The sequence below is a fragment of the Pinus tabuliformis genome, chromosome 4_2, assembly GCF_031772625.1.
Source record: "Pinus tabuliformis cultivar Carrire ecotype Pingquan chromosome 4_2, CPIR1, whole genome shotgun sequence".
NCBI classification, from domain to species: Eukaryota; Viridiplantae; Streptophyta; class Pinopsida; order Pinales; family Pinaceae; genus Pinus; species Pinus tabuliformis.
In genome coordinates, this window is record NC_142304.1 from 102,409,561 (window position 1) to 102,415,720 (window position 6,160).

The following is a 6,160-nucleotide window of genomic DNA, read 5'->3' on the forward strand; positions in this document are numbered from 1 at the left end:
GTCACCAAATAATCCATCTCAAATGCCCAAATGAAAAAACCAACATAAGCAATTGATTTCAAAATGAAAAACATACCTTTTGTGTTGGATTTCCCACCTTCTAACATATGCTCTTGATATATGGGTGAGGAAACTGTCTAGTCAATTTAATGTCTTAAATTTCTCTACATAAATTATCAATTTGGGTATCGTAAACTGATGAAGTGTGGTGCACCATATGTGCTTAGTTAACCTTTTTCTTACTTCGTTGTTTTATAGATTCTATTTTGTTTTTGTTGGTTTCCTAAAGTGTCTAATGCAAATGGAAATCCTATTCTAGGGTCTTAAGAATAATTTTAAAGGACAAGTATGGATAGAGATTTCAGGACAAGGCCTAGGTCCCTAATGGTAACTTCCAAAACTTAGCACTTCAAAAGATCTTAAAACATGTTATTGATGGAATTAGTACTTAAAAAAAAGTGTAAATATGTAGCTAATTCAATCAAAATGGAATGAAACAACCAATCAATGAGCTAGTGACTATGAAAGCCAGTATCCTTGCTGCTTGTATAAAAAGAAAACTGAACTTAAAGCAATACAAAAACTGTAAGAAAAGTAAACTAAATCATATTACATCAACCCATATTCTGACCCCTCACTGTTATAGACATTTTTGTGCCTTGCAAATCCAAGAATGAAATGTCCATAAACCAAGGGCTCCTAAGTCCCTAAAAGTGTTGTTCCAACCTCTAAAGGAACAAGGTCAACAAATTACAGCTTCTCCCAGAAGTTCTCCACCAGAAATTGCTCAGAATAAGTCAAAACAGGATCATTTCAGCTGCTCCACTGGCTAGCTGCATTGCATAACACCTAAATACACTAGCTGGGTGCGTTTCAATGCACCTAAATGCACTATCAGGGTGCGTTGAGCGGGAAATGACAAATGGCAGTGCCATTCCGCGAGGTGGAAAGACAATGGAAGCTTCTAGAATCTTCTCCAATGACACTTGCCTCACTGAATTCGACCAAGGATGAGTAAGAGGCTTTCAGTCTCCAAGTGGAAGCAAGAACTAACAGAGAGAAGACACTAATCAAATCATAAGCTGACTCATCCTCCTTGCATACATCTATATATGGATCCCTCATCCCAGAGATCCGGAGGCTGGAATTTTGTACATTGCAAGGAATTGCTGTTGGTTTTGAGATAGATATCAGAGTATTGGGTGATTTATGCTTTGTTGGAGGTGAAGAAGGGGCTTCTTTGCTGGGAGGTTGATGCTGGGTCAGGAATCATCGGTTGTAACTCCTCTTGGATCTTCTTGTTATATCAATAAAACTATTTGAGTTTCTCCTACATGCTTGTGTATCATTGATGCTTGTTACATTTGTATGTTTATCTTAAATCTGATCCTAAGCTGTTTATGAATATAGATCCATGTATTTGTATAGTCTTCTTCTTCTGTGATCTTACAGGAACTTGGTAAAGCTGGGCAAGTAAGGGAGTAGGTAGCTGGAAGCTGTCAAAGAAGAGAGGGATTGGATCAAAGGATTAGCGCAAGACATAGGTTGGTTCTTTCTATCCCCCTCTATATTTAATTCATAAAGGAAATACAAAAGTAGTTTTCTCTGTTTGTTTCTAAGGCAGCTGTCACACCTTAGTGGGATAGAGCAGTTCTAAATATACACTTTTCCCGGTAACAAAATGGCGACTCCACTGGGGAATATTGTTTAGTTAGTTTGTTTGGGTATATTTTGTTGTTTTTTCATAAACTTATAAGTAGCATTCGAACTGCATTTGCCATAACAAATGCAAAGTAGAAATCTGCTACTTCAATCCATTCACTGGATCTGTTTATGATTTGAACAGCTGATTCACAAATGATCTGATTGCCCTTTGTGATAGCTCTTAGACCCTCCTTAGATCTACCCCCTGATTGTGCATTACTGATTGCTTTTACTTGGCCAAAAACCAAAGACTAAACTGCAAACCGTGACCAAGAACCCAGATAGAATTCTCGTTTCTGCCCCAGCGCAGGTACTATGAAGAGTTCCTGCATTTCAGCGCAGTTCCCGAAAGGGCAACCTGTGCTGCAATCTAGTTTCTCTGTGTTACAGGTGCGCTGATCAGACTAGCCCTGTGCAACTGAGGTTCTTGTGGTTCATTCTTTCCAGTTTTGTCTCTGATTTTTGCAGCCTGTGATCACTGTAGGTGTCTGTTTAAAAACCCCTTTTCCTTGTTGTTATTCCACCTCCTTTGTACAAAAGAACTGTAGATGTTTTTGTGTGTTTGTTGCGTCATTTACAGTTTTCCATTGCAAAAGTAGAATAGTCGTACTGTCGTCCTTTGATTTAGATCTGTCGCAAGTGTCGATTTCGATCATAGGAGAAAGTTTGATTGTTGTTGATGGTCGATTATACTTGTACTATTGCCTTTGGTCTGAATTTGTGACTTTCTAGTGTCAAAAACGAGTATTTATTTCAAAATTGTAAAGCGTCGTAATCGTCTTTATCTTTTGATTTCGAAAAGAAGCTTGTTTGTGTTTGTCGCTTGAAAGAAAATTCAGATTTGTACATCAACTTTCTTTTTAGCATCAATACTAAGAAAGTCGAAAACAAATACATGCACATGTGCATTTTCATATTGACAGTCTGTTTGGCTTGATTTAGGAAAGTGCATTTACAATGTGCTCTTTGCTCTTTGTGAAAAGATTGTGTCTTTCTTTTCCCCTAGTAGCTAGGATTTTCATTGCTGAAAAGAGATAAAAGTTTGCTTATCATCTTTAGATTGCATTTTAGGAATTACATCTACATCTCGTGGTGAACCCAAAAGGCAAACTTCATAAGAAATATCAACTTAAAATAAATTCAATGAATCTAACAACACTTTGGAACTTAACGCAAAACATTTAGAGGTCTAGGCTACAGACGTATTCCGACGTCGTAAAGCCTGGTAACTGTTGTCCTCGCTGATGGTTGGGTGATTCCTCCACTTTGAGACGATAAGTGCCAGTACGGACTTGTGCTCCCACGTACCATCGAGTATATATTGGGAGACCCCTATAGGCTTAAATCTTTTATCTGTAGGAAGTCATGTCTGCCGCCCTATTGATCGCAATGCACTGAACACAGCATTCGGGTAGATTGACTGCCATACTGTAAAAACTATTCTGCAGTTTTGCGATTGGTTTGGTACTCCTTCTACCTAGATCTACAAAGCAGTCCCTTTCGTTCCTTTTCAGACTCTTTAACGGAAAAGGTCCATTTGAGCACTTGTCACTTCAGGCTCATTAAAAATCGAAGGAGACTAGAGTCATCTTTTGTTTTTTCTCGACTCTTTAAAACTAAAAAAACAAGTTGTGTCAAAGCATCTAAAATTTTATTTTAAACGGAATATTCATTACCGCTTTCCTATGTTGATCTTGGGTTGAGAAAATGGAGTCTACCAACCAAGGAATTCCCCTTGGAGGAAATCCTAGTCCCTTCTCCTCTTGGGGAGATGTTGGTGCACCCCATATGGCCACATTGTCGCTTCCAGGACTGACAATTGGTTTGCCTGTATGGCTCTTCTCAACCTCTGTCGTTCAGAACACCACTATTCCTGGACAATCGAATCAGCAATTGGACGAGTCCAGAGTTGCCCACCAGCCTTCTACTTCCTCTAATTCTTCCTCTCCTCCTTCCTCTTCGCTTGATGGGGCTGGTAAAGCCAAAAGTCAAGTTCCTAAGGAGAAGAAGGAAAAGAAGAAGAAAGAGAGGAAGAAGAAGGAGCCAAAGGCGAATGGTGGAAAACGAGTGTCGTCTAACAAAAATCCACACACTGCACCGACCAAGCCTAAATCGCCATGTGTCATTTGCAAAGGAGACCACTTTCACAAAGATTGTCCTTGCATCCCTTAGATATTAAGGGACTGGTCTCCTAGATTGCACAACCCGGTGTCGTCAACCTCTGGAGATCATGTTGAAAGCACACCGTCGACTAGTGAAAGTGAAGCCCCAGGATAAAAAGGGAAATATAGATTTCCTTGTAAACTGTGTGAAGGCAATCATGTCGTCCACCGTTGTCCCTTCTTAGACGAAGCTAAAAGAGTTTTGGATGATCGTCTGGTTTCACCGTTACGACTTCCTGGATATAAAAAACTCTTGCCGTGTCTGTCACTAGTTGAAAATCCTGCTGGCCCGCTCAAGTGGTCAGCTGAAGCACCTATCATTGAAGATAAACCATCTGGATCCATACCAGATGAAAGTCAAAAGGTCGAGGCGGCAGTTGACCCGGTATTGCCTCCAGAGGTTTCATCTTCAGATGATACACTCACTGAGGAGAACAAGGATGACACCGTCCAAATTCTCTTCATAAACATAGACTCCAATGAACATGGGGGCAATATACCCGTTCCTTTACCGCAGGAAGGAAGTTCGTCAGAGTCGTACCTGGCCATCTATTCGGTCCCACCTCCAAGCAACCTAGTTGTCTCCTTCGACTGGAATCAACTAGGCAGACCCCGTTTACCAGCAAGCAAACCATTTCAAATTATCGTTCAAATATATAGAATGGTTATGGCTGGTACCATCATAGATGAGGGGGCTTCTGTGAGTATCCTTTCCTCGACTGCTTGGAAAGTGCTTGGTTCGCCATCGCTTTTGCCTGAGATGAGAAATATGACAAGCTTTGATAAAGGAACCAGTCGACCTTTAGGGATCCTTCCCGATGTGCCCATAACATTGAGAGGGAAAATCGTTCGCATGAACGTAATGGTAGTTCAATGACCCCTAGATTACAATCTACTCCTTCGACGAGACTATATTTATTGCATGGGAGCGATTGTCTCCTCACTCTTTAGAGTAATGTGTTTTCCACACGAAGGAAGAGTGGTCAAGCTCGTGGACCAACTTTCATTTCCCGGATTACGCAGAGAAAATAGTCATATACCATCCCTGAATGGTCTTTTCACGCAAGAAATGTCTCAATCTCCAGTCCGTCCTCCCGATGAGCGTGAGTAATTCGGAGGGATATGACTGAAACCCAGGGGGCATGCATCCTGGTCTGCTTCGGTAGGAAAACTTCGAGTATAGGGTAGGTTTCCGCGGGAGAATATGACTAGTCTGTACCCCGTCCGTGATTGGAGGAGGGGTTATTCTAGAACAAGATTCTCTTGTCAAAGTTATGTGACTTGGCGGGCATCGTCGCTCACCTTTGTTTGTTTCGATAGACATCGCCGAAGAAGTGTTTTGTTTTCGCCGCGAATAGAACAATCTTTGGGTAACCTGTAAGAGGTAGGCCTCTCTCTTCAAAACAAAGTGTTTTGACGGAGAGAAGTAGAGGTAACCTTGAAACTCTATTTTATACCTGGGGGCATGCAAACCTTTTAGAGTGCAAGCAAAGAGCGACTATTTATTTTTTAAATTTTTAGGACTTCTAACCCTTTAAACTCGTATGATTGGTCGTCTCCTAACTTGTATAAAGAAAGGATGTGGGGAAAAACTCTAAAAATTGCCGTTTTTATATGAGACATTCTTATCATATCACTGGATTAATCGAGCAGTGTTTACCGCGAGGTTCAAGCTCGTTAAAAAATAAACCCGGACCGAGCAAATGTTTCCACCCGCGTTTAAGCTCGTTAAAAATGAACTATTCCGCCGGTAAATAACCACCGTGAATGTAGTACTTCAGCCATTAAATCCTTGGTCGTGTTTGCACCGTCACCTCCACTTTTCCATTGGTCGATCATTCACCTCCATTTGATTGTTTACCCATTTTGAGGAATAGCTGCGAAGAGTGATTTCACTAGCCATCCTTGTGACACTACCGTGATTGGAAAATTCCAAACCTTACCTGGAATCAGCTGCTACTCGTTTTATCACTCGTTCCTCAAAAGACGAGTCTTCTTTAAGCTCTTTTTAACTGACTCGTAAAATATGAAAAGATTGCCGAGTCATTGGCCTCTCCAGCTCGTTAAAGGGACAAGAAGTGCTATCCCTCCTCTAGATTTTAATCTTTTTGGACCTGAGGGATTATTACACAAAAAGATCGAGCGCTTATTTTGTTCAACTCGTTAAAACTATTGAAAATTCATCCCTTCTGTATTGTTTTATACTTTTTCGGACTTAAGGGATTAGATGACGAAAAAGGAATTTTGGAGTTACCTTTACGTACCTTTTCAGACTCTCTAAAAATGAAAATGAC